The sequence below is a fragment of the Mauremys reevesii genome, linkage group 6 (assembly GCF_016161935.1).
Source record: "Mauremys reevesii isolate NIE-2019 linkage group 6, ASM1616193v1, whole genome shotgun sequence".
NCBI classification, from domain to species: domain Eukaryota; kingdom Metazoa; phylum Chordata; order Testudines; family Geoemydidae; genus Mauremys; species Mauremys reevesii.
In genome coordinates, this window is record NC_052628.1 from 72281249 (window position 1) to 72308651 (window position 27403).

Genomic DNA, 27403 nt, shown 5'->3' on the forward strand with positions numbered 1-27403 from the left:
AAATCAACATGGTGAAAATCTCAGGCAATCAACTATTCTTGGGATATCTGCCATCTCAAACTGAAATCTGCAAGATTGTATTTGAGAGAGAGATTTTTTTTGCGTATCAGAAAGAGAACCAACATACAAGTAACTAGTTTTGGATATGATTCAGAGAAAAAACCATTAGTGGCAAGTTAGGATCTGGTGAATGACATCTGATCCCACCTCCCTCTGAACCTTGCTGGGCTTTGTATTTGAGCTTTCATTCTGGCTCTGTACATACTTCTATTATCTTATTATAATATGCAAGGGAGCAAAGCTTTAGATGCTATAAATGACAGTACACTACATCTCCCAATAGACTTTAATGGTGCTATGTGATTGCAAAGCTAAAACTACTAATTTAAATTTCAACCCTCCCCACCCCCATCTTTGATACATCTGCTTTGCTTTAATACCTAAACAGTCTGACTACTTCAGAACCAGTACAGAAGCTCCAAACAATCATCATTCTCTTTCCACATAATTAAAATAAATTTACCTGCAGAACAAATGATAATGAAACCTGCTTGTTCTAATTAGCATTTTAGTAAATGAAGGAAGAATTATTGATATGCTGCATTCCCCCATCACAACTTCAGGGAGCGGATGTAAAGGTGAGGGGAAATGGGATGCAGTTAATAGCTGATGCTTCCTTTACACTGATTATTTTGACCCCGGGGCACAGAAACTAAAAGCATTTGCCATACAAAGCACACAGACATCTGGTTTTCTCATTCCAGAAAGCATATTCTAAGCAGCAGGGCATCAAATACACATTTCAGACATATTTCTGAAACAATGAGAGTCTATAAAAAGTGAGTGTGTCATTTTTAAAGGGGCACAAATCATAATGATGCAATAAACTCTCCAATAGATGGCACTGCTAGCAGTGTCCATCATGAACAGGGACTTCAAACAGCTGAGGTCAGGCATTCCCCCCCACACCCCAGAACTTTTGATATAAAACAAACCAACCAAAACCACATCAGTTTCTTATCAACAAGAAAAAAAATGATTGAAGGAATGAAATATAAAATTAAAGATAAATCTAATGTAAAGGGGAGGGAAGGAAGGTTAGTTCAGAGGATTTAATGTACAATGTACATTTTTCACTGAGCCAGGGGCGGCTCCAGGCCCCAGCACGTCAAGCACGTGCTTGGGGCGGCATGCCGCGGGGGGCGCTCTGCCGGTTGCCGGGAGGGCGGCAGGCGGCTCCGGTGGACCTCCCGCAGGCGTGCCTGCGGAGGGTCCACTGGTCCCGCAACTCCGGTGGTCCTCCAACAGGCGTGCCTGCGGGAGGTCCACCAAAGCCGCGGGACCAGCGGACCCTCCACAGGCACACCTGTGGGAGGTCCACCAAAGCTGCGGGACCAGCGGACCCTCCGCAGGCACGCCTGCGGGAGGTCCACCGGAGCCGCCTGCCGCCCTTCCAGCGACCGGCAGAGCGCCCCCTGCGGCATGCCGCCCTGCTTGGGGTGGCAAAATGTCTAGAGCCGCCCCTGCACTGAGCCCAGTTCAGCTTTCTGAGATACACTAAGAATACAGGACATCAATGGAAGCTGCATAGTTGTAGATAAATGCAGAAATGGACTACACGGACCACATTCTGATCTCAGTCATACTAGCATAAATCCAGAGCAATAGGTTAGTGGAACTGAGTATGAAATCATGCCTGCAAGATTTAACACTGTTCATTGTTAAATAATAAGAACTGGTTACTGGTTGTCACCGGTTAGGAAGTTTGAGAGGATTTATGTGTTACTTAGGAGAAAATATTGAAAAGTAGGTCAGGTGTCACAAATGTAACTTCCGACAGCTAATCAAGGAAAAGGATCAACTATGGTTTGAGCACTGGCCTGCTAAACTCAGGGTTGTGAGTTCAATCCTTGAGGGGGTCATTTGGGGATTGGTCCTGCTTTGAGCAGGGGGTTGGACTAGATGATCTCCTGAGGTCCCTTCCAACCCTAATAATCTATGATTTTAGATAGAGGTAATCTTAGGTGTTCACAACTATTATTTACTGATTGCCTAAAAGTCATTGTAAAGGTGACTTGTCTCCGTGGAAGTTATTCTTCTGCAGACATTACAGGCATTTTAATAACTTCTAAATACATTTTGATTATGCATATCCTTTAGAGAACTACAAATTAAGGATCAAATTTTGGCTGGTCCTTGCCTGAAAGCACCAGGTTTCTCTGAGGGAGGGAGGCATCCTGCACAGGAGCCAGCAACAGTTTCAGACGCCCACATTACCCTGTTTCCTATCAGCACAGCACAGCTTCCCACCAGCTGAGAGGACCCTGTGCTGCACCGTCTTAAGGATATGTGCAATTGGCATGTTCTTCCTTCACATCTGTGAGCCATGTGAAAATTAAATTCCACAATCTGAATGTCAAAGGTTTTTCGGGCTGGACAGATTATAAATTGTTATATTTTATAATAAAAGAGCATTGAGGCAGCTGATTTTGGAGATTCTCCCCCTCTTTGCCCTAAAATTTGAAAGGACTTTACAAATAAAATAAAATAAAATAAAATAAAAGGATATTACAAATGGATAAATAAAAAATAGTTTACATATGAACTTTAACAGCTACCCTTTAGCTTACTAAATAAGGGCCAAATCCTGCATTTCTTGCCCTCCTAGCCCTTAAAAAAAAGATCACATGCTACTTATTGCATGCCAAAAAAAAAATAACAGTTAATACAAAAGCCAATATAGAGCAGAAAATGTTTTAATAAGAAAAGCCAACAATACTAAAAGTTAATGTACTATGTCTGAAACAGCATGGTGGGTGGGTGGGTGTGTGTGAGAGAGAGAGAGAGACAGACACACAGACACTGTTTAGAAAGAAAAACAAGATGAGCTTCTGTTAAAAAACAGATCCAGTGGCCTATTCTAGTTACATTTTTTTGTTAAGCCACCGAAGGTGGTAAATCAGAAACACCATTATAAATTAATCTTTCAACAGATGTTGTCTGAAACAAAATAATTATTGTGATTGTACAAGAACAAAATCTAGGAACTAAATAGGTACCATTTTCTCACTTGAAAGTATGAAAATATAATCACTATAAAAAGAAAGCACTTTTTACAGCAATGGTCTAACAGAAATGCTGACAATAGTGATCCTACAGCATTAAGGGCTATTGGTGTAGAATACTGTAGTATGGTTTATAACGAATGCTGAAGATGAAAAGAAATCAATAAAACATTTTAGTGGAATGTATACTTGAGGCTATTTTTTTCAAAAACAACAGAACAGCTCTTTTATACCAAAAAAAGGTGATTGTCACTTATACTGTAAGAAGGAAGCATAAAGAAAAAACAAACATAAAAGCACTCAGAAAAAAAAGCTACAACCTTTATATAATATGCAACTCTTAGAAGTTAAAAATAAATAGCTTTTAATTTTGAGTATCAGCAGCCTCCAAAAGAGGAAGCAGCAGAACATATAGTACTCCAGTGACTAGAATCCTGTGCAGATACAAAATGTGTATCCTCATCCAATCTGTTATCTGCATACATGGTCCATGGATATCCACACATTTGCAGGGCTCTACAATGAGGTTCTTTTAAAAACAACATGGTAGGATTTGCAAGAGGGATCAACACTGACCTAATTTGCTGCCGTTTAATTTTTGTTCCAAAAGCAATAGAACTTCAACTCCCCAGAACTTAAAAATTATTGATTTGAGATTCTTCCTTCTTTCAGGGATTTATCAGCCTGTGGATAAAATGCACACACTCATCCACCCCTATTATCCATCAATGCACTGATGGAAAGCTAGATCTCTTGTGAATAATCTTTTGCAACTGGTAAATGAGAACATGCTTAGAAATAGTGACAACTGATTGAAAGGGGGAGGGGGAGAAGCGCTAAATATTTTCCTTTTTATTTATTTGTGGGCACTGAGATTTTAACATCTGAAAAAATTCAACCAGCTCTAATAATCAGTAACTGTATTTAGAATCACAAAATTCACTCACTGACAATCCTGTAAAGAGGTTTGAAATGCATTTATGTGAACACGATTACACCAAGTAAAACATCTTTTACTGGAAAAAAACGAAAAACAAAAAACGAGTTCTAATCACTTGAAGCCCAATTTTGACACCCTTAACAACACTGGTGAGTACTTCTCTCTGCAAATAATCCCTTTCATTTCAGTGGGACTACTTATGTTGTCAGGTACTAAAGATGAAAGAGCATCAGAATTAAAACCATTATTTTAGTTCAGAAGTGGAAATTAGGTATTCAGAACAATGAGCCTGATTCTCTTTTCACGTCTGACAGTGCAAACCAGAGGTTAATTACTGCACTGAAGTCAATGCAATCTTACCATGTATAAAAACAGGTGTAAAAGAAAGGGAGACTCGAGAGCCAATATTACATTGCTCTGTATGGAATTAAGGGAGCATTAACTACAGCATAAATGACTAGTCAGAGACTAGCAGTCAGGCCACATTTTCAGCATTGTGCATGCCTCTAATCTGTTTATTACAAGATGGAAACTTGCACTTCAGACCGTCACCTCCACTAGGCAACTCACTAGCTTATACAAACTTTTGAAACACCTACGAGTTTCCAGTAAACATTGCATCAACCTCTTAAACACCATTTTCTGTTAGACAACGGATTTTGTTGGTCTGTATGTGCTTCCCATGTTTTACTGTATTAAAGAAAAAGAATAGTGTAAGAAAGTAATACAAGGATCCAAAGATCTCAGGGATTTATAGTGATTAGAGAAGTAGGAGCAAAATTCACCTTTCCGATTCCCACAGAGGCCCAGTATTGCATATTCTCCACTCTTCAATGCATAGTACTCACTCATATGAGTAGAAACTCTGAGCACAGACCAAGTACAGATTATTCACTGAGAATAAGAGAATCACAGAGTGACCCAGAAAGGAGAATTTTTATCTCAAAGCTTTATGAAACAAAAAGAGCAACCAGGCTATTTGAAGAAGGCTACTTCCAATCACAACACTATAGGACAAACTTCAGCCCAGGAAAGGCCCAACAAAGCATGTTAGATCAAATAATTTTACACAGGGCTCAAGTCTGCTGGCTTTGCTCTCACATGCCTTTAATAAGAGCATTTAGATTTCTAAAACAATGTATTTATCCTTTCATCTTGCGTACCTGTACATTAAGAAATTTTACAAAGAAAATCAATAACTTATGGACTCTACCCACCTATCAAACTGCCAAGATTAACAAGTACCAAACCCTATTGCCCCACTAGGAAATAGAAAAGATCTTCAGTTTTTCCAGATGCAAAATTTACTTGAAATTATGTTAATTTAGATTTGTGTGTTTTATCATAATTCATAGTAGCCGCAGAGTTTTGTGCACGCGACATTTAATTAGCACATTACTGTCTATACACTAAAAGCATAAATACATATATTTCTTATTGTTGCCTCTAGTGGTCTAAAACAGTCTTAACTGCTTCCTGTGAATCAAGTCTTGTAGCCTTAACTCAAGCTATATTCCCATCAGATATTTGACAAGTTGAAGGAAATTATGTTAACATTTTGTGAGAAGATAGTGGTCAGGCCATGTTAGCAAACCCAGTGGCAATTCTACCAAAGTAAGGGCTGCAGGACTGTGGCCATAGGCAATACTTAAAAGAAAATAAGAGCAGAAATTCATTCCATTTTTCCTTTCGGGGCTAGCCTGTGGCTTTAGGCAGAGCTTTGTACCACCCCAGGAGTAGCCCTAATGGGCATTGTGTCATGGAGTCACCACTCTAAGTCACAATGCCTCCCCTAATTCTGCCTAACTCCTGCGAGTTCTGTACCAGTAGTAAATTATCCGCCCCCAGCGATGGCTTAGCTTACAGGCTATTGAATAGTGGTGGTAGAGCCAAGGCACAAATTATTCCCTACTTAAAGATCATTTTTAAGGCGTTAAAAAGTTTGTCATCATTACATCATTACAGAATCCCCACTGAGCTAATGGAAATAAGGCAGGAATACTCTGGTGGCTTGAATCCCAAACTTTACATTTCCTTTAATGTGGAAAGAAAAGCCACTTGATTTATTATAGCAGAAACAACGGAAGTTAAGAGTCTAATTCAACCCTGGAATAAGCAGATACAACTCCCATTGACTGTGCTTATGTCAGGTTGAACTTAATATAAATATCAGCTATTTAGGATCATGATAAAATCTGTTCACCATGAGCCAGACTGTAACTTTGGACTACATACCTGCACAGGGGAGTAATGAGGAGTAAGAATCTTCCCTTTGAGCCCGTGTGGGCTACCGGCAGCTTGAGTGCTTCAGTTTATGCACCACCCCTTACACAGGCTGAGATTAAGGTCACTATTTATTTATTTTTATATTTTTTAAGAATCAAAATGCTCATCCAAAGTTCCAGAAGCGAGATTTTTGAAAGGTATTTAGGTGCTTAATTCCCATTATACCTTTAAAATACAACCTACATACATCTTTAAAAATCTGGCCCTGAGCACCTTAACATAATTAAAATCACACAATAAATACAATTAAATTAAATTTCAACAACATTTAAAATCAGCTCCACAGGAACTTGGCCATCCAGTTAGTCACCTACCCCCATAATCCGGGAAGCATACCCCCAGCCTTCTCCAAAGACGCAAGCCAACAGATTTATTTTGCAGCATGTCAGGAAAAAGTCACCATATCAAGGATATTTTGGACCAAGCAGGGAGCAAGTTCTAGAGCCCTGGAGCCCTCTCAGAGAACACTCTGCCAGCTGCCCCATGAGGTCATGTTGCATGAAAGTACTACATCTGGTTGTGGTACTGTACATACCAGTATTGCAAAAAGATAATTGCTAGTTTTTACAGCTTTCATAGTTTTCAAAGATGTAAATATTATTGCTAACAGCATAATCAAGGTTCTGTAGATATACCCCCACCCAGATGACACACCTCAAAATATTAAGTGAGTCCCACAAGTATGACATCTGAATTCTTAAGTGCTTTATGCAAAAGTTGGGTGCACTCTTAAAGGACTGACCATATGCAGTGATACGTTCACTATGGTTTATGTAGCTTAATGTAGCATAATGTCATCTAATAGTATGAGAAACACTGAAAATAATTCAGGTGCAATCTGGCAGTGTTGACAGTGGCGGCTTCATTAACTGAAATCCCAAGACAACTGAGTTGCCCAATATCACTGCCTTAGCTCAACGCACTGTCATTTTCCCTCCATTTTAAAAAATGATTGATAGTTTAGAACTCTAGTCAGCAGAAATATGATTACACAGGTGCCAGCTCTGTAGGTTTCATGGTCCAGCAACTGGAAAGGGGGTATAAGCCAGATTTTGCTGACTTTTCTTTGGCACATATGAGATCAGAATCTGACCCTGACCAATAGGGAGAGGATCATTTTCTTTCACACGATTCGTTTTGTTATTTGCCAAATGAGAAAGGAAAACACAAGCACTTCACTGAGTAAAAATCTAATGCATAACCAGCAGTCTTTAGAAATGGTATTGGGGTAAAAGATTATGGGGGAGCTCCTCACCCTCACTCCAAATCTTTTCCTTTCTACTGGTCAAAGGAGAGGAAAGTCTCAGTTCCAGCCAAAGCACAAGAGAGTAAGACTTCTGAGGACCCCCTCACAAACCATGGCATAGGGAATGTGTCAGGGGAGGGGGCACAACACACAGCACTCTGGAAATCTTAGGAAGGTTGACACACAACTTTTTACACAGGCTCCCATAGTTATCTAAGTTACACCAGGGGTCTCTCTAGCCCTCACAGCAGCCCGGGACTGAAGATGCACAGAACAGAATTTCACTCTCTCTGCCCCTGACTGCCCTATGTGGCAAGGCAATGTTTCCCTTCGGTTTTCTGATAAAAGAGAAGCTATTAAACAATTTCTTTTCTCTCCTTTTATGTATATTGGTATTTACTAGATGCAGGCAGCTTGGCCATCAGCTGTTCTGAGGGTCTTGGATGATAAAAGCATCAAATGACAATGATGCATGGATTGGCCCTTAGTGTTCCATGATACTTAACAGAGACCCTTCTCTTCAAACCCCAATAACTAGTATGGAGTAGCAGGGTGAGGGCAGGTGATATCATCATACAACTAAAGAACACATTATTTAACTATTTTATTCCACAGAACAAATATAAGTTGAATATGGCAGCAGGTTAAAGTTCCCAACCCATAGGGAGATTACTGCTAAATTCAGATGATGTCAGAACCATAACTAAGAATTTCTTGAGTTTTAGCATCTATATAGGGTTTAAAACATTTTTTTGGTTTTATTGGCATTCTTTTAAAGGACCATATATTCTCATTATTTATCCTAACCATTTTTTTCTCTAAGATTATATTGTAGCAATTTTCAACTCTCCTCAAAATAGGTAGGGGCTACATTAAGCATGCCTTAGATTAAACCTAATTTCTGTGGCTGAATATAAAAAAAGAGGATGAGTTTGTATATGGTACTCCAAGCATATTATGATGAGAGTATGGAAGTACTCTAGAACTTTAGCAGAGGGGTGTGACAGAAAATGTGGTGTCATTTTCTCAGTCTCTTAGAAATAACTCTTGGCGATTACCTCACTGTTACTCTGAACCAGGTCATTCCTTTTATGTGGCTTCTTAGTAACGACACTTACGAATGATGATGAATTCCATAAGATAAGGAGCATGTGGTACTGAAAATACAAATGCAAACCTTCAGAGAAGACAATAAAATTACTAGTTGGCTGCAAATAATGCAAAATGAGCCCACAATATCTTCATTGTCAAGGTTCTTCGTAACCACCTTGATCCAATAACTATAGAAAACACTTACAATTCTGTGTTTTCAGAGGAATGTCAGATACAATGTTTAAGCCTCATAGCATTTTAATTCTTCTGCAGCTTCTTAAGAAAGCGTCTAGTCTTTTTCAGTCTAAAATGTGAAGTTAAAAGTTGCAACTCTCCTGGGTAAGCTTCACAGATTTTACATCATCTACTATGTCTCCTGATTATTGGATTTAGCTGATGTTTACATTTTCAATCAATTATGGTAGACAGTTCTCTTTTTTGAATCATCTTAAGGTGTCCATTATTGCATGACCTTTTGCCTTTACTGAATAGATAAACATAAAAGATTTCAGCATTATTATCCAAAAGAGAGAGAGACTTATTATTCTCTGAGCTGACCACCATAAAGCACACTTCAGTAATGCAGCTACTGCCACTAGATATGAATTATTTGAATTAATCCTCAAAAGATCTAGGTGCTGAGCCAGGGCTGTGCTCAGCTATTTTGAGTTTTTCCCACTGAAACCAGTTTTAAACCTAACTGTTCTGGCCCCTGGAAGAACTCTACTGTGCACGGAGGGTCCTCTAGAGGTGTAGAGCCACCATAGTTCCTGCTGTGTCTTCTATTTGTGGATGAAAGCATAGGGAGTGTGCTTACAGGGAAGCACAAGGCCGGGGCTTCTATGTGTCCTGTGATTCCTGGCTGCTTGGGGTCCTTGGTAATGGCACAGATTAGGGCAGCCTTTAAGCTCCAGGGGACAGTCTGGTGCAGAGCAGCCATGGGATCAGAAGAGCAACAGTAGACACCTTTGTACCCCACTTACACTCTCTATTTAGATTTATTACTGTGACCCACATTTGAGATTAATATTATGACATTTTGTAGCTGAAAGAAAAATGAAACCAAAGCTTCAAACCCTAGCTGTGTTCATTTGTAAATGAATCATGTTAACTAGAGGGCATTAGTACTACTATTTGCATTCATGTTGCTTTTAGCTTTAAAGCAACATATTTTTCAAAGCCTGGTATGCCATTTTGCCCATGTAAAAACAGAGCAATACACCCTGAATTTTGGAAAAGTTTCCATCTAGATCCAGATCTGAACTTCACAAAGAAATGTTAAGATCTCAACACCCTTGAACTTGGATCTATCCAAAATAAAATGGTGTGCCTTGAGCAGAGACAAAAACCTTGAAAAAAGGAATGTTAGAAGGTGTAGGAGAAGTACTTCTTTACAAGTAGCATTATGTTTAGAGGAGGAGGAGGAGAAGGAACATTACAGAGATGAGGATGAAAATGGCTGAAGTTTAAAACTTGATATGGATGTAAGGCATAAGCCAACTCTCATTAAAGCTACTGCCATGGTTTTAAAGGTATTGAAAGAACAACTCTCACAAGTCCATTGACTTGTATATGAGTTAGATCTAAGCCACAAACCAAACTGAGGAACAGTACCTTCAAATATTTAGGGGCCAGATGAGTGGAATAATTTAAAAATTAAAAAGTTAGAAGCCACTGAAAAATAGAGCAAGCTCAGTAGCATCCGCTAAAATGTTATCAGAACTTAATAAAGACCCATCCCCTTTAGGTCCCCCTGCCTGACCTGATGATGAGACTTTGGAATACAAAGGGGCTGCTGCTCTCATGTTGCTGCTGAGATAACAGAGAGACTGTGCGTCCCCAAAACACAAATTGTAAATCATCTATGGCTCTGCAAAGGAGCGACAGAGGGTCATTCATTGGCTACTGTTTAAACTCATGCTGACTTTGGAATAAAGTATGCTTGTAAGCTTAGATACAATCAAGAATTTTAGTGTGTACTATATTTAATTAAAATCCCATTTATTTAAGGTTCCTGTTAAAGGTGGCAATTTACAAATTGTACTTTAAATAAATTCCTGTACATATGCACTTTTATGATATAATTTAGCATAATTTAAGTGAAAGATTTATGGATCAATTAATACCAATGAAGGAATGCTGTTATATCAGTGTATAGTCAGCCATGGTATGGACAGGATTTTGATTACTTTGGTGACTTTAATGCTTATGTTGGTCATGATGATTTTATATGGTATAATGTACTTGGCAAAAAAAATGGTAAGATGAACAATGGCCTACTTCTGTTGACAGCATCTGTCCAGCACCATTGTGTTATTACAAACACTGTCTTCTGACTCCATGACAAATATAAAACAACCTGGATGTACCCTCACTCATGACACTGGCATCTGATCAGCTATGTGTTGGTCAGAGAGCGGGACCTATGAGATATGTGCATAATGTAGGTATTTTTCAGAACTGATTATTGGACTGACCACCATTATGTTTGCTCAAAACTTTCCCTTTTTATTTGGCTGAAAATGCATATAAGCCTATCAGTTAAGCATGTAAATATTCTCTGCCTGAAAGATGTGGCAATTGCTGAACAATTTTCAACATAGCTAACTACTATTTTAGAAATTCTTCCAATAATCAGTGATGATTTATCTGCCAAATGGGTATCCTTATGTGACACAAATCTATAAAATTGGTGTGGATTGTGTTGCATGTACCAAATGTGATCTTGCAGACTGGTTCAACAATAATAATCCTGAAATACCGCATCTTCTTGATGCCAATCAACAAACACATACTGCACTCTTAGATGACTCACTTTCTGAGTTGAAAAAGGCCAGCTAGAGGGCAGCTTGCAGTTTGCCCCAGTACAAACTCCACCAAATGCAAAATATGTGGTTCGACTGTGAAGCAAATTAACTATAGGCCCTTGCTAATAAACATGACTCCCAAGGTTTCTACGATGCGGTCAAAGCTATGTGTGGCTCTGCCCTCTCTATCTTGGCATCGCTTACAAGTGCTAATAGTGAATCTCTCATCACAGATCACACTGCCATCCATCAACAGTGCCCTGAACATTTTAGTGAACTACTTAGTCATTTATCTACTGTTTCTGATAAGTTGTTGGATTATGTCAGCAAATTCCTCACATATGTACTTGCCAATCCACCCAAATGAACTGAGGTATTGAAGGCTGTTCAAGTAATGAAAAATAGTAAGCCTTCTGGTCCTGATGTCATTCCAGCTGAAGTTTTAAAACATGGAGAAAATATTCTCATTCACAAGATTTTGATTTTTTCTTACGTCTGGATTCAAGAAATTATACAGCAACTACTGAAAGATACCACTGCCACTATCTAGAAGTCTCAAAGTAATAAAGACTGTGGTGTTTCTTTGCTCTCTGTAGCCAGTAAGATTCTTGCACAGATCCTCCTGGCCCAACTCCTGACCCAAGTCATTGACAAGGTTCTATCCAAGTCACAATGCAGCTTTATGTTCAGTGGAACACTGTTATATGATTTTCATCATTTGACAATTACAGGAAAAATGTCACAAACAGCACCAACCTTTGTACATTGTGTTTCTTGATCTAACCAAAGTATTTGGTCAACTGCACCATCCTCCAAAAAATTCTTGCTAAATTTGGATATCCAGACAAAATTGATTAACGTCATTTGGCAAATCCATGAAGGCATGGCTGGAAGAGTTAGTGTTGATGGTGATTTAGCAGACCAATTTCCAATCAAAATGGGGTGAAGATAGGATGTGTCCTTGCTCTTAGCCTTTTTAGTCTATCCTTTCCTGTGACACTAGAGGAGGTTCTTTGTGGCTCTTCCAAAGGTCTCTTTATATGCCTCCACAGTAGAAAGTTTTTCAAGTTTTCCCATCTGCATGTGAACACCAAGGTGATAGAAGCACCGATCCAGGAACTATTCTGTGCTGATGATTATGCCTTGACAGCACACTCTGAAGTGGCGTTACAAGATCTTACAAACTGCTTTGCAGTAGCAGCTCATAATTTTGGCCTTACCATCAGTCAAACAAAAACTGAAGTTACATATGAGCCAGCTCCTCAACCACCTTATCAGGATCCCTCCATAAGCTTGGAAGGTATCCCACTCCAAGCCATCAAACCAGTTTACTTATCTTGGCAACATGTTGAGCAAGAAAGTGACAAATCGACCGCAAAGTGGATGTGTGAATTAAAAAAAGCCAGCACCACACATGGTCACCTCTATCAGAAATAGGGAAACAAAGGGAATCAGTCTACAGACAAAAATCAAAGTCTATAATGCTGTTGTCCTCATGACATTGCTCTATGGGTGCAAAACATGGACCTGTTATCACTGGCACATTAAAAAGCTTGTCAGTTTCCATTTGTGACACCTATGATGATTTCTGGACATCAAATGGCAGAAGCATGTTTCTAACACAGAAGTCCTGGTGAAAGCTGGTTTGGTCAGCATCCAGGCTCATTTGATCAGTGCCTAGTTGTGATGGACTGGCCTTGTAATTTGCATACTTGGGACCTGTTTGTCAAAACAAGGTATATTCCAAATCAAGCTCTGGCAATCATAAGCATGGAGGGCAGATGAAATTCCTCAAGCAAAATCTGCACAAAATGAACATTTCTGACTCTACCTTTGAGCAAGTGGCAATTGATTGTATTATATGACACCACATTGTACAGGTGGGTGATCCATGATTGCATCAAGCAGCTAGAAGTGCAGCTCCAGACATGTGCTGCTCAATCAGCACAACTAGGCAGATGACTCTGTGGCCAGTACGGTAAACTGTTGCTCTTCCCAAATTGGTCTATGGAGTCATGCAAAGACCCATTAGTACACACGATGATTGCCAACATTATCCCAACATTGAGGTGACTAGCATCCTATTGTCACAGGCCCAAGGACTCCCTCCCTCAGGGAGTCCCCTAGGGAGGCAGATAAGCACTGTATGTTGCTAATGGGGTTGCAAGCATCGCAAGACATTTCAGGGGAGGGTCAAAGGTGTAAGTGAGTGTGGAATGGAAGATTCCTTTGCAGGTCACGAGAGGCCAACGGGGGAAGAAGGAAGAAAGCAGAGAATGAGTTAACTCAACACTGTAGCTAGCTAGCTCAGTCCGATAATAAGATGCTACGCTGGCCCCAGTCCAAGGACACGGCACCAGATGAGAAATTATTATTTATTTATTAATAAAGCTTTAAAACTTAGACACTTGGTGTGTTTCGTCATCTCCTCCCCAAAAGATGCTGTGGCCTCAGCCTGATCACCTGACACCTCAGGCAGATTGGTAACAGAAATCTGTCACAGTTTTGGTGGAGAACTGCGGAGTGGGGAGAGCCCTGCAGAGCGCAACTGCCTTGCTTTGGTATTTTATGTTTGCTTTGTCTAGCACTGTTGGTATTGCATGTTGGGAATTTTATAATTAAAAGGTGAGCCCCACCCTCAGTCATAGCATGACAGAGAACCGGAGGGAGGTTTAGTATTCCTCTCTCCACCCCAGTTGGCAGGGGAAGGGTGCAGGTGGGTCTACCCCCGGTCGTAAAAGTACTGGGCAACAGGAGGTGGGCTTAAAGACCCTCGCTCCATGTGACAAGTATCCTTGGTACATACACCCTCAGTCGTAACACACGATGTCTCGGTCTGCCTGGAAAGGGTTGTGGTGTATGTACCCTCAGCGGGATCGGACAGAGTAATACAGAGGGAGACTTAGCGTCTCTCCCTCCAGCCCTGCAAAGGGTGGTTGAGCATTGTAAGCCCCGGTGCCAGTGTGGGCAACGTAAAATATCAAGTAATTAAAAGACTTTCAGAGTTGTACTAAGGGATTGTGACAGCATGTTCAGGAAACAGAAGGGTAGAGCTGTGGACTTGAGAGTCCTGCAGTTGTGGGTGATGGCATCAATGATGGGTTCAAGGCTGGACGTATGGGCATTAGGGAGTGCGGACACGGTAGTCTGGCTGCCGGTCAGCTGGCATCGCGGGAGGCAGGTGGACCTGATGCCCGAGCCATGGGGGAGGCAGCAAAAAGGGATAGAACCTCTCCCAGCTGGAGAGGGCTCTCACCAAGATAGGATACAATCCCTGGGGTTCAGTGGTGGAGCTTCACAAGAAAGTGCAGACTTGGCAGGATTTGTTAGACCTGTATACCGAGTATGAAAAGCTGAAAGGCAAAGACCTAGGGGCAGCTGGGGGATTAATTTCGACTGCAGAAGCCACATGGTATCATATGTTGTCGTGACAGAAAGAGGAGTTGGGGGGGAAGGGACGAGGTGTGTACTCGACACCTGGTGGAAATTGAGCAATTGAGGCAGCAACCCAAGCCTATGCCCAGGACAAGTTGCAGGCCTTGAGACAGGACTTCCAGGCGGAAAAAGCAAAACGCACCCTCCTGGAAGTACTGGCTAAGCAAGTACTGGTCCTTCAAGGACTTGTCAAAGATTTAACCATTTGTCCTCAGCATACGCTGCAACAGCAGTGTGCTCGCCCTGAAAAGAAAATTAAACAGTTAAAACGTCAATTGGCTGTGCATTTGGTCCAGGTGGCGAGCCTCACAGGGGAAGATTCGGGTGACCGTTGTGAGGGCCTTGATCTCTCTCTTTGTGAGGATCCTCAATTTTGGGTGGAACCTTTGTTGCACCTTCATTAAGAAGAGAAGAGGTCCATCAGGTAAAGGGGGAGAAGGTTGTATGTATGGCTCCCCCAGCTACAAAGAGAGCGCCCTGTGGGGTGATTACGAAAAAAAAGGGACCAGGAGGGGTGGGGGATAGTTAAGGAGAAGCCTGTGCCCATGAAAAGGTTCAACAAAAAAGCAGGATCGGGCCCAGCCAAGCAGGCAGGTAGCAGACAAAGAAATTAAAAAATGGGTTGGAAGCCTAAGGGCATAGTGGCAGGAGTAAAGAAAGTAGTAAGTGCAGACATGGGGAATTTAAATCCCTAAAATAGTACATGAAATGGTAAAATCAGCTACCAGGCAAATTAAAATGGGTGCATGCTAATTAGCTCAAAATATATGTTTCTCCCTAGGTTTCTGGTCATGGTGTCATGGGCCTTGGTTGTGAACCAGCCACCTGCCTGAACCATCCAGGTTTCCAGCTATCCATGGGATTATCTAAATAATTACAATTATAAGAAGAAAAAAAGTACCTCCAAAGGCTTTCCATGGTCGAGCCACAGATGGGGTTCAAGCCACAGTGTGGTGCAAGGCTGCAGGGGAGGAGCCGTGGAGGCAATGCATAGTCCGAATAAACACAGAAGGGCCACAGCAAAATACCTGGTGGGTCCTCGGACCTCCCATGGATCCCAAAGGGGCAGACCCATTCCTCATCTGGTGGCCTAAAGTGGAATGGAAGGTCCTTTGGTGAACAATAGCAGCCCCTGATCCCTGGATGAAATATTGTTGTTGTGACCTCTTAAACCAAGAAAACAACATCCATAACAAAAGCCAGGAAGGGCAGGAGTGAAGAAACTAATAATGTACAAAAATTATCCTCCGTGCCTCAGTTTCCCCAATAGAAACATTTACAATATTTTTTCCTTTTCTTTTTCTGCTTTGTTAACAGAACCAGGCAGTAATAGGAAGAGCCCAGGGACACCCTAAACAGGAGTGGTGGGACTGCTCTTGCTGCTTCAGGCCTGCAAAATTTGTTAGTGTAATACAATGTATGTATGGTGGCACATGTCTATTGGAATCCTCAAGTGTCCGACACTTTTGTCCTCCTTTGTTAATTTTACCACTGTTCAAAATTGGCCCTAGTAAAAAAAAAAAAGGGGGGGGAGGGTGTCGATTATTCATTGGCACGGGGGCAAGTGTGGCTTAGCATCCTAAAAATGTAGCATCAGGTATTGCCTGGGTGTTTTCCCAGGGGCAGCCCCCTGCCAAGAGTCTCAGGTCTCCCAGCCTTGCATATCCCTCCCCAGCTGGATCCCAGACAGGATCAACCCAGAAGGGCCCTGCACCTCCCCAGGCAACACCCCGTGGGACAACAGTACATCCCATCGCCACCTAAATCCCCCTTCCAAAAGGGTTTGTATCCACCTGGGAACAATGGCCCCTGCTTTGGAGGAGGAAGACCTCCATCCATACTGCCAATGCTTACAGTTCCACTGGGAGGGAAAAATCTGCAAAAAATGGCTCAAGTGGACTACCAATGGGAGGGTACATGGAGAGGTATTCAAGATCATGGAAAAATTTAACGTGCCATCTGAGTCAATGCTCCACATTGACAGTTGGCATCAAAAGGTAACTGCAATTTTAGCCCTCAAGTGATGTACAGTTCAACCTAACCCCCATGGTCCCAAATGTTGGTATATCACACATATCACTCACTTATCCGCACACGCAATCCACCATTGTGAGGAGGTAAATATTACAAGCCCCAAACGATTTCCAGCACCCCTTCTAAATTGTAGCCTTCTCCGTTTATCCCCTAATCTCCAGGAAACAGTTCTTGGAAAGCATCTCCACATCTTGCCCCCAGCAGCAGTGGTGGCAGATGTTACCCGCCACTAAATGGGAGGCAGCCACAACACTGGACCCTCCTAAATGCCACCTTGGGAGCTTTAAACATTTACCTGCCCCTGACATGCTTTCAGGTCCCAGCCCGTCTTCCCAATTGTACCAGGGGGGGAAGGCCACCCTCCAACTGGCTGTCCTCAGGCAAACAGTGTCCTTGTCCCCTCCCCCCAAAAAGGCGGACCATAGTGGCTCCTTATGCAGGGGGCCATGAGAAACAAGTGGTTAAAATGATTTAAAATGGCCATGGGACTGGTCATAAGTGAAAATCTCACCCACCTGTCAGTGGCCACCGCTACCCTCAAACAGACTGCCAAATTGGCCCTCCACACACGGAATACCTTGCAGGGACTGATTAAGACCATAATTGAGGCCGGGAACCAACCAACATTGAATTCGGTGTGCTCCCAGCTCCAACAATATTTAATCTAACAAGTCTGTAGCATGTGCGTGCTATATTGCTATGTATGTAAAAGGCCAATAGTAACCCTAGCCACCATGTCAGAGGGAGAGTGGAAACCGAAATGATGACCCCTAACAACAAAATGTTGGGACTGTCACAGGCCCAAGGATTCCCTCTGTCAGGGGATCTCATGGGGAGGCAGATCAGCATTGTATGTTGCTAACACGGTTGCAAGCATCCCAAGGCATTTCGGGGAAGGGTCAAAGGTGTGAGTGAGTGTGGAATGAAAAATTCCTTTGCAGGTCGTGAAAGGCCAAAAGGGGGAAAAAGGAAGAGAGCAGAAAACAGGTTAACTCAACACCGGAGCTAACTAGCACAGTCTAATAATAAGACGCTACGCTGGCCCCAGTCCAAGGTCATGGCGCCAGACAAGAAACCTGCAGCGCTTCTCTCTCACTCAGCCACAGACAGCCATAAAAAAAAAAAGTACACTAAACCAGGGCTGCAAAGATGGAAAACACAGGCGAGACAACGAGGGCAGGGGAGCAGAGCTGTGCATCCCTGGAGCTCAGGCAGATTGGTAACAGAAATCTGTCACACTATCACATGGATGAAATTTTCAGTAGTAGTCACCCAAGTTGTGCAAGCAAATTAGGTGTGTGAGCACAGATGTTTGTGGGAACAAATATGCAGTTGCAATCATATTTATGCTTTATGCAATCATCTGTTTTGAACATGCAAGTGTATATTCTTCATACAGTTACCTCTCTGTACTCCCACAGTAATAGGAGCCTTGCCATTGACTTTAGTGGGAGCGGGGTCAGACCTCTGGAACCTGTTTGCATCACATATGCCTAATTTGATATATTGACCCTTATCTACAAACCCTATGCATTTGGATCACCCACTTCCAACTTGCCTCAGAATAGCCTGTATGCTTGCTAGTGTATGTCAGGTGGGGAGAAGCTTAATGCATTTAAAAACAAAATTGTAAGTGTCTATCATTTTCTATAATTTTTGTTTTATTGCTACAAGAATGTATTCATGTTGTGCCACTTGTTCTCATTATAATCATTGCCATGAGACTACATTCATGTGGTGTCTTTTTTCTGTTCTAATTATGTTTGTTATTAAAAGGAGGTACCCACTTTGTGATGTGTAGCGCAATCTAAAACTAACACTATTAGCTGGTGCTAATTTAACAATAGAAATGGGAATATCTGAAAAGGTTTCAAAGGTGAAATCCTGGCCCCAAGAAATTCAATAGCTAAACTCCTATTGACTTAGATGAGGCAAGATGTCATTACGTTTTTGTTTTTTTAAAATATTTTTAAATGTATTGCTTTGCAAAACAAATAAGCAGAGGAAGAAAGAGAAAACATGAAACCTACTCAAATATGTGTAGAAATATGTTTTCTTAAATAAAGAGGTTTATTTTACACCTTATGACCTGAAAAATAAACCTAGTATGACCAGTCCTGGACACACCACCACCAGAGCTAAATTAAGCCAGTGTATTAAGAACCAGTTAAGGAGTTACCTTAGCTTCCAATTAGCTTAGAAGCATCCTTAGCTAGTAACCACCCATACCTATTAGCCATATCTTTACCATGTAGTATTTAATAGAAGCTGCCTTTGTTTGGTAGCTGTAGCAATATTAAAAGAGTACACAAGTATGATACTCATTATTAGTAACATTTAGGAATCAGTTACCACCCCAGTTACACATTCCAAAAAATCAAAAATAGAGTTGAACTCACTGTCCCGATTACATATTCAAAAAAGGGCTAATATTAGACTCTGAAACTGTGCACGTACATTTTGTAAACACACTGGTTATATCCAACTAACCATCTAGTCCAATATCCTGCATCTGACAATGCCCAGTACTCAGTGCTTCACAGGAAGGTGCAAAAAGTCCCACAGTGGACAATCACGGAAAAAACTAATCATAAGGATAGTTTCTTTCTAGTCTTTGTGAGTGGTTGGCATATGCCACTTTTTAATAGGTAAAATCTCTCTGGTGAGGGGGAATTACCCCTCTCAGGGAAAAAAAGGAGCAGTCTGCCAGAGCTTCGAAGAGCCATCAGCCATGGAGGCTAATTTCTTAGGGCCAGTTAAAGCCCCTGCAGAGTATTACAACAGTATTGACATTCAGATTTGCTCTAAGGGCTTGCAAACTGCTCTAACATAAGAGTTTGTTTCAATATCTCTTGAATTAATTGTGAAACAGCTTACACATATACATCACAATAATTGGTTATACTGTCCATAGTTGTATGTGAATAGTATATGCACCAGTTCTTTAGGAACTAGGCAAATGTATATGAGATTCATCTGCAGAAGAGAGTGCAAACTGCCAGCCTGAGGGATGATAGTGCAATATTTTTGCATTAGACCGATATTTTCGTATTTTCTCTGATGTAATATTTGTTCCAATTCTGCACATACCTTGCATCAATGTTCAATGTTGAATGTTCTATGGTAATTTGTTTTATGTCACAAAAGGGAAAATTGTGGTGGTAACGCTTTACCTCACAATTTTTATAATTTGGTATGGCAGACACTACCACTGTAAAAGAAGCCTATGCTAATATTGTGGCTAGTCATCATAATAAGTTGCTCTAATTAGGTGAAATTAGAGAAGTTAATTCAAACAATTAAGGACAAATCTTGACTTGAAATATGGCCCCTTTGCACTACACCTAAATCTGCAGCTGAGAGTTTCACTGGTGTGGGGAAATAGCTGACATAAATTCTATTTCAGCCGCTCTTTGATTTCCTGGAAGAGAAGAATTATGGGAACGCTGGTGATTTCCTGCTGCACAATGGCCTCTTGGAAGCCATTACAAGCTGGTGTAACTTAAGGCAACCTAGAGTTACACCACAGACAGAATCAGCTGCTAAGTGCCTTGGAGTCTAGATAACCAGAGCTGGCTTAAAGCCACCTTTTACACAGAGCTCTGACACAACTAAAAAGCTGACCCCTATAAAAGCAAAGAAAAAAAGGAATACAAATTCTGCTCTCATTTATGTGCTGTAAATCCAGACTAAGTCCACTGTTGTCGTCAGTTATTCCAGATGTACACAATGTTAATGAACGAAGAATTTAAGTCATTTTATCCTACCATCCAACATGTCAATACTTCCATTCATTTCCATCACATTAACATATCACTCTAGTTCCAAAACCAATATACTGATTAAACCTTCACAGTCCCTAGTCTGCAATCCCTTTGTATGGTATATCCTTCAATGAAAGTTCCACATGTAGAGCAATTACATCATCAAGCCTAGAATAGTAATTCTTTCTGTATATTTTATCTAGTTAAACTCTGAAATAATTGGAAAATAGTTTTCAGCACTAAAAAAAAAAATTATCTTACAAAGAACTAATTACCTAATCAAGTACTTAACCATACTTGTGTACATCAGTGATACTTACACTTTTCATACTATGGACCACTTCTTGTGGAATCCTTGCTTAGGTACCTCCACTCAAAATCCCAGTTGCAATGTCATATCTCTACACTAGATATGGCATTTGGTTACACTAACAAGAATAGGACAGAATGAGAGAGACCAAATGAAAAATAAACTTGCTTTATAGCAATAAACTTGCTTGGTTACGTCCACCCAAAATGTCTGGGGTTTTTGTTTGATTTGGGTTGGGTTGCGGTTTTTTTGAATGCAAGTATTTATGGGTGAGATTTCAAAAACAATCAGTGTTTACTTAACTCTGCCCCCATGGGTGTCAATTTGAATTTTGACATGAACTTCAACAGAGGCAGAGTTAAGCCAACACTTAGCATATTCGAAAATCCCATTTTATATTTATTAGGGCTTAATAGAATTGGTGAAATCATTTTTAAAAAGTGGATCATAGATAATTTGATGAAGAAATGTGACAAGTTAGTTCACTCTGGACAGTCAGAACAGAAACATCAGATGACTTAACAACATGGACAGCAAGCAGTCGTAGTGGGCAATCAATGTTTCCCCATGAATGTTTTTCTCTCACCCCAGAGGTGAGGGTAGTGAGATGTCCTTTCCACCCCAGACAGAGGCATTTGAAAGGGAGAGAGATGCTCCTCCAACACAGTTAGAGAGTTGGGAGGAATTCCTTCCTCCAAATGCTCAATTATTGCCAGGGAAATGACATCAGTGTGTCAAGAAAGAGGAACCCTGAGCAGTGCCAGTTTTGGGGAGTAGGAGACAAATGTAATTGGGATTATGGGTTTCCTCCAGATGAATGCATGGAGGTTGGGGCATGGAAGCAGGAGCAGGCTGGGGTTATCAGGCATGGCAGAGACCATGATACTAGCAAGAGTTCTAGATGCTGCTTTATTTAAATATAAAGGCTTCACCACACAATTTGAAATTTGGGGATTTAAATGCTGCATGGGGAGGTGAATTTTGATAACTGAAATAATTTGCTCATGCTTTCTTTAGCACAGTTATTCACTGGGGGAAAATAGCTGGGTAAAGTCAAATTTGGAAGCACTTCTAGAATAGCAGTGAATGATTGACTTACATGAGAAGCATGTCACTTATTGGACTCATCATACTGATAAAAAATGAGTTTGTAGAAAGAAAGGTTCCAGTTTATAGAAAGCATGCATGCTCAGAGTAAAACAATCAAAAGTACATTTGAATGTAAAATTACAGTCATCTCTGATATGAAGTTATGTTCCATGTTTTAAACAATACGGTGCAGGCTTAATGAATATCATTTTTCAAACACAAACTTTTAATTGCTTTCTTTTCAGCTTCATTAGTGAAATGGCAAATCTTCAGTCTTTCAAAATTAGATGCAAAGCATCCTGCCAGGTTTTTTTTTTTTGGTAGTTAAGAGACGTGTTACAAAAGTCATTAACTGAAGAGTCAGACAGACTGCTTTTCTAGTATATGCAGGTCCACAGTAATCACTGTGCCAAATATTACTGCCTTTAAATAAGGTGAGGGAGGTAGGAGGATGCATTTGTGCATTGAGAGCCTGATTCGCCTCTCACTTGTTCAGGTGCAAATCAGGAATAACTCTACTAAAGTCGGTGGAGTTATCCCATTATAAAATCAGTGTAAGAGACATGAGAATCAGACATTTAAACTGATATCGGATCATACAGTTTTATGTATTGCTATTTATTAATTCGTCTGAGGGTTTCTTAGTCACCTGAGTAGAATGAATTCAGAATTAAGTGAATACTAGTTGGACAATTTTTTGCCATCAATGAACTGAGCTTTCAATTCACCTTCATTCACTCACAGAGGTCTCTAACCACCAGAGACATACTTCTTTAGTCCTCTCTCAGGATGGGATATAGGTGAGCAACTGTACCCTTGGCATGCTATAGATGAGAACTCCATATTAGCCCTGGGCTAGGCTACCATGAAGACAGTTAGGCATGGGCCAGGAGAGAGGTTTCTGAATATGTGATAACAGACAATGGCCCCCAAACCCTGTACTGTGGAGGGGAGCAGCCAGTAGTCCAGTGCATAGATTAGTAAAATAAGCAGCATTTCAGACCCACTGCCTGCCTATTGGTAGAGAGAATAGATTTAATCCCATTCTCTACCCACTCACCCTTTCTCAGTTTCTCAGGCTTTGAGTAGGGATGGGTGAATTTCCTACATGGTCACCCAGCCAAACTCTCGTCTCAAGCACAGTTGGCAAAAGCTTACAATTATATTTTCACTGAATATGCACAACTCAACTACAGAAATTCAAGAATGTTCATGAATTTGGAATTTTTTTTTTACCATTTTTAAATTTTAAATCCATGTGTGAAGGACATTTGCAAATAACATTCAAGTTACTTACAGGAACTGTTTACAGGTGCTTTTTTTCCTAGTTACAGATGAGTGGAATATGAGAGAGCAAGGAGTGCACAGTGGTGTATTCTTTACTAAAGAGAAAGTAGCAAGAAGAGAGATTGTGCCAGCATAAGCCAAGCTACAGCCAGTTATGAAGTAGAATTATAGAGTAACCAAGGATAATAAGGAGTCAGAACATTTTTGTCAAAATATAATTCTGTCAAAGCCAAAACATTTCATGGAGCTATATTAGTTTTGACAATGTTATTGAGAAGGTTTGAGGTCCAGGGTTCTCTGGTCACTTTTGATGAGATAGAGAAAGAGAGAGACACCCAAATCAAAAACCTGAACCTTCTGATCCAAAAAACAGCTGTTTTGACAGAATATTGTTTTGCAAAAATGTTCCAAACATTTTGGTTTTGTTCCAATGATGAGTGGAATCAACTTTTGAAACCTTGAAATTTGTCATGAAACAGACTTGTCATTTTCTGGCCAGCTCTATTTGCTCGACTTCAGGTGATAGCTAATGAGGTATTCAGAGATAGTTTCTTAAGCAAGGACTGGCAGGTCACCTTCCTTTTGAGTCTGAATCTGTGCTCTATCACCTGCATGCTGAATAACAGGGATGGAAGAATCTTAAAATCAGATCTAAGGAGAAACCAGCAATCTTCTCCTTTGTACACTCAGTAATATCTAAATAGAATTATTGTTCCGAGATTGCTGAATGGAAAAATGTATTATACAAGAGAGAAAATAAGCTGAACAAATCATTTTAAAGATACTGTTATATTATATGACCCTTGAAGGTAGAAAAATGGCAGGTTGGAATTTCTTGTGGTACATCCCAAACTGCATCTCTCAGCAGTAAATTCCTCTTTCCTCTGGCCCATCCCTACTTCCTTCCATCTCCCTTCTGTCTCTTACTCCTGAACATGTTGGACACAAAATCATCATTAAGGATGAACCTGAACATCTTCCTCTGTGACTTCATACTGTAATTAAGACAGTTAGTAGCTAAGCAGGGGTCAGTAATGTGTCCATAGCAAAAATTTTGAGGTCTGTGGTAATTTTTCAAAAAATTGAATGACTGAATGACATACCCCACCCATCCCATGTCCGTCACGAAGTATGGTAATTTTGTCAAATGTCCGTCACGTAAAATGGTGGTGCTGACACCTGTAGCTAAGTTGTTGCAATTATGGCAAGATGGATGCCATTCCCTGGGGAAGCTTTACATTGAGAAAGGAGGGCCTGAGAGTGCTAATCCCCTCATCTTCTCCTGGCTAGTAAATGGGAGGCAGAGAAACCACTTCCCCAGGCACACTCCACACGTTCTTTCAGGTGCAAGGGGTTTGGCTCCAGCATGTCTGTGTGCAAGCTCACATCTCTCCACTTCCCTTCCTAACAACTGTCTATCCCTGTGCTGGTCTGACCAGACTTCTCTCCTGATAAGAGAAGGAGGGGCCTGGTACACTGGCAGTCCATTCAGGTAATTTTTATTAACTTGTGCTATCACTGTATGACTGATATCACAGGGAAGTTTTATTCTGCCTGGCAGGAAACAAAAGCAATTTGTTTTCCATTATAATGGATCTTTTTGTAAGATATACTAAGTTTTAATATACTAATAAGCATTTTCTTAAGCCCTTTCTGAAACGTCTTTCAAATCAGATTGAGAGCCACGTGACTATTGCAGACAACACTTTTGTAGCAGCATCGCTGAATTCTCAGTAGGACTACCAATACCTGCTGAATGCAAATTCTAAACACTCCATGCAATAGGAAAATGATATCCATTAATCTATTTTCCTGACCTAAAACTGAATTTACAGCTCACTGCTGCTGCTGCATATGTTTAATGTCCTGTTGATAAATGAATATCAATCATTTGTATATATTGCGGCTTTCTAGTGCCAAGGGCAACCTTCTGTTTTGAAGAGCAGTTTCAATACAAGATGTAAGATGTTACAAGCTAACTTATACATAAATATGTGCACAAATTAGTTTGTAACATCTTACATCTTGTATTGAAACTGCTCTTCAGAATAGAAGACTGTCCTTGGCTCTAGAAAGTTGCAATATGTGCAAGTGATTGATATTCATTTATGAACAGGACATTAAACGTGCAGCAGCAGTGAGTTGTGAATTCAGTTCTAGGTTTAAAAAAAATAAAACAGACTAATATATGACTAAATACACATACACACACATTTTATACATGGTGTAATTACACTGTGCTCTCTGGTGAAGAGTTTACATTTTTTAATTAGTTTTTAATTTAAAATTTGTTCTGAGTAAAAGTATGCATTTGCTCGTGTGTATGAAAAACATAACATTCACTTGGTGATTTTGCTCCATTAACTTTTTCTCAGGTCCACATATGGCGTGCTGGTTCTCTACCTTGCACCTATCAAAATATTGCAGGCAGTAGCTCAGAACTCATTCTTGGCTGGGCTCCAAACTAAAGTTGAAAGAAGCTGCTATATATTCTCTGAATTGCTCTAATCCTTACCAGTCATGTCACAAATTGACTGAACTATCAGATGCCCACAGATCTTTTAGGAACTGAAAGCACTCTCATTCATTGTAAAGTTCAGACTACTGAAACAATCCATCTGATTCATAATTACTGCAGCCTGAGCTATGTTATTTATTAGGATTTATAGTTTACTTTTTGCTGCAGCCTTGTAATTGGTCTTGTTTTGCTTTTATGTTTCAAATACAGACCAAAGTGGTAAGGATATGTATAGTCATTTCATTTTTTTGATTCTCCTTACTTTCTATGGAAAGGTACTTAAAGAATAAGTACATGAATACCTCATATAAATACTGCCTTTGATCCATACTAAAACTCTTACTGAAGTTTATGGAAGCTGCATACATATCCTGATCAGATGATGAACCAAAGGGTTTTATGGTCAATGCTATCGCAGGCAAACTAGCAGCCAATGGAGGTTGAAAAGATTTTCTAAAGCATGAGTAGTACTCCATTTTCTTTTGACAGTTTTAGGTCTCTCCTCACCTATTTTACTGGCCTTGTGAGGTAGTATGAAATGCATAATGTTCTTCAAGAATTTAGTACACAGGGGGAAAAAACCACTCACCTCTCTCTAGTGCTAGTAGTTTATGTAGAATTTTTTCTAACAAGATATTGGAGCTTCCAATATCTCAAGGGAAGCCTGTGCACTCCTCCTTTAGCACAGCTGATTTACATGCAATTTGAAGTTTGTCAGATCAACATATGGGTGCAATTTTGCTCTCTCCAGCGGTCTTGTGTGGATTCAAATCATTTTGAAAAGAAAATGAAACACAATGGTAAGAGTAGATTGGAAAGTGTTGACATATATTGTCAATAACATAATTTAAAGCAAGCACTGACTAAAATGAACAGAAAAGCAATGACAGTAACAACGATGGGTGCACAGAAAAGATGTAGTATATAGCAATTGAAAATTGAAATGGCAAAGAAGGTGTTCCACTTGTGTCAATGGTTTGACTGAACAACGAAGTATAGTTCTTGTACCTTTCTTAAACCGGTCTGTTAGAAGCACTGACAAAGAAGTGAAGTTCACAAAATTTAATTAATTTGCTGCAGGAAAACAAATATAATGTGGCTGAGGAAGTGTTACTATACTTGGGGAACAAGCAACATTGAAACAAATGTCAAAGGATTTATGTACTGCTGTTTGTTTAATTAAGTGTTGTCTTTTCAGATGTTTCTCTAGATTAACGATCTGCTGTAGGGACGTGGAATAAGTTTCAATAGCAAAAACAATGCAAATGACAAGCAAAGTAGTGCAGGTTGTTCCAGAAATTTCATATTACTAGGTGTAATGAGAAACATTTCAACCCAAATTACAAAGTTTACTTGTTTCTCACTGGCTAGACACAGCAGTAAAGCTATGTCTGCCAATGAACTGCAACTTATTTACAATGAAACGATCAATCCTATTAACTCTATTTCTAAAAGGGTATCTGTGGCACTGAAAAAACAAAAACAGCAGGATTGGCCCACTGCTGTCTTGCTTTGGGGAATCAGGAAGCA

General features: G+C 40.3%; 1 long non-coding RNA gene across 4 annotated transcripts in view; it reads right to left on the bottom strand.

The window, feature by feature from the left end:
* The window catches only part of LOC120407429, a 104433-nt gene that overhangs the window by 39486 nt on the left and 37544 nt on the right, over nucleotides 1–27403 (bottom strand). The window contains exons 5-6 of one of the 4 annotated variants that reach the window (XR_005599957.1): nucleotides 15773–15961; nucleotides 13427–13441 (exon numbers count right to left, since the gene is read on the bottom strand). The exons of 1 other annotated variant lie outside the window; for it this stretch is intronic. This is a non-coding gene — a long non-coding RNA (uncharacterized LOC120407429). Of the gene's footprint in view, nucleotides 1–13426; nucleotides 13442–13622; nucleotides 13664–15251; nucleotides 15267–15772; nucleotides 15962–27403 lie in introns of those variants that run through there. 2 more of the 4 variants (XR_005599959.1, XR_005599958.1) reach the window with 2 other exon arrangements.